The sequence below is a fragment of the Atta colombica genome, unplaced genomic scaffold (assembly GCF_001594045.1).
Source record: "Atta colombica isolate Treedump-2 unplaced genomic scaffold, Acol1.0 scaffold53, whole genome shotgun sequence".
Lineage (NCBI taxonomy): Eukaryota > Metazoa > Arthropoda > Insecta > Hymenoptera > Formicidae > Atta > Atta colombica.
The window spans coordinates 602272-604884 of NW_017259543.1; positions in this window are offsets into that span (position 1 = coordinate 602272).

Consider the following 2613-nt stretch of genomic DNA (forward strand, 5'->3'; position numbering starts at 1 on the left):
ATTTAATTGTATTTTTAATGAATTAACAATTGAACGTTTCGAGAGAACGTTTGAACTTTGCAAATATTGACGTCTAACAAAAGTATCACAATTATTTTAATAGAACGATTAATAATCAATTATTGAATTACATAACTCTATCCAATATGGACTATTTGTTGTTTACAAATAATTACATGAATAAAATTAAATCCTCATTATTTCCATATAAATATTGAAAATGTTTCTCTTATGTATAATAAGTTAGACTGCAGTATGAATAACACAAATAAATAAAAAGCGCCAAATTATGGATCGCGAAGCTGGATCTTGTGTTACCTATGTAATAATATTTCTATGTAATATTTTCAAGTAATGTTTAAAAATATTTCTTCTCAAGCAGGACAAGTTACAATAATATCAAAAAGATGTTAAAATGAATCGTAACTGATTGAAAACTAACTTTTAGAGTTATTGTAGAGTTATTATTTTAGAACCATTTCGATATCATGATGACTTCTATTTGATGCGGATTATTTTGAATCTGATCATCAGTTTTCACTGTTAAATTGAACAAAACGCAACGCTTAAATAGTCCATATTGAGTATAATTATCTTAATTAAATCAGAAAACGCTAAAATCATGTATTATCCGACTTATTCTGAGGACGAATGATTCCGACGACTAAATGCCGGAAATCCGAAAGAAGTAGATCAAGTTTTTCACCCACTCCAGTGCCTGGGAGGGGATTCTCGGTGTCAATCGATATTCCATTAGTGAAGCAAGCGCTAAATAATAGACGGCTCATTCGTCGTGAGAAAAAGTGGACTTGTCCGGTTTTTTTGTGAGCGAACCGCAGTTGTCAGAATCAAAACCCGCGTTGCTAGCCGAGAGCCAGTTCACCCCGCAAGTTCGGCCGCTCGCGGTTTTTTCACGTTGATACATTTTTTCACCGAAACTTCGCAACACTCAACAAACTCTCGCGCGGCCGAAAGGAAAGAAGGAAAAAGAGCGAAAACACACCCATGGTCGAGCATCCCGACAATTAATGTTTAGGTTTCGAATATGATTTCCCCCGACAAAAACGTTAGACCTTATACAATTTTTGTACTTATCTCCCCGTCGATTTTTTCCTTCTCCTCTCTTTTCTATTTCCAGAGATTCTCAGAGAAAAACATAGTGGTAGCAGCTATAAAAGTGACTATACAAGTTTTATACGTAGAAATAATACGAATAAATGTACATAGTTGAATAAATTGATGCATATAGTTGAATAGACTGTCTTATGGTTGCAATAACTATAAAGTAGTTTATTCAATTACACATACATGGAACTTATGAAATACCATTTTATTTTATTGAAGTAATTCATTGTCAGTAGATATTCATGTGACATAACTACAAGTTGGTACAAGTTCGTTAGCCATAGAGTGATACTAATTACAGATAGACATTCTTCGAATATATAGAATAAATGCTTTTACAAAAAACTGAAGAAGGAAATATGATTAGAGTTATGGAATAAAAGAGAAGATGTGGAATACTATAAGTACATAGTATTAAGTATTTATATCATATGTTGCGTATACATTTCATTACTAGTTCAATTATATCATTGAAAGCCATATTCAAGGTCTCCAAGCTATAGACTGAATTATAAAATCAATATCAATGTACTTCTCAAAATTACACAAGAAATATATTCCAGTGATTACACTGAAAAAAGTTTCTAGTTGAAAATGAACGAGCCAGCATATTTTGATCATAATCAAGAATCAGAATTTTGATAATTATTACTTGGCTATCTCGACTAGAATTAGAATTCTAATAGATTTAATCAGAAAATCTGATTTCTGATTTATCTACTTTCCACTTGAATCCCAATTAATGAAATCAAACATTTTTTTAGGCGTAAATTATACAAGATATCGTAATATTCCACAACTTCCATTACTTATTCCATAATCATCTTATTTGTACAATAATTCTACTTATAAAACTTGTATAACTGTTACTTTTATATTGCCATTATATTTTTTTCTCCAAATGAATCTCCCTAATTCATTTGTCTAACTAGCTGTATATTCTCCTCACGTGTAGACGGCCTCGGAAAAATAGTGAGACCGCCGACGAGAAGCGAATTGTATGTGTAGTACGATCTGACAAAAGTGAGAATAGATGGCCTACACTTTTACGCGTCGTGTAACGTTTTTATCTTCTTCTACCTCGACAATCCTTCACGGTCGTAAAGTCATCGTGATTTGTCGACGCCCCGTCGATTTCTGTCCTTTCCTACCCCTTTTTTTATGATTCTTTTACGGACAAACAAGTAAAACCAGAGTTTCTCTCTCTATTTTCATTCGTAAAATAACGGATACTTTTGAGACATCCCTTTTAAAGATTGAGATACGTTCGGGGGAAAAAAGATGCGTTCCAAGAATCAATAAATATAGTCATGCGTTTAAAGAGCTTAAGAGAGAAAGTTTAAAGATTCTCTTATCGCGTGAATCGTCTGTTACCTTAAATCGTGTGAATCGTCTGCTATCTTAAATCGTGATAATGACCCTAAAATAGAGAGAGAAAGGGATGGAAAATCTGCTGTGAGTCTTACGTGGGTCTTTCATTGGGTGAAA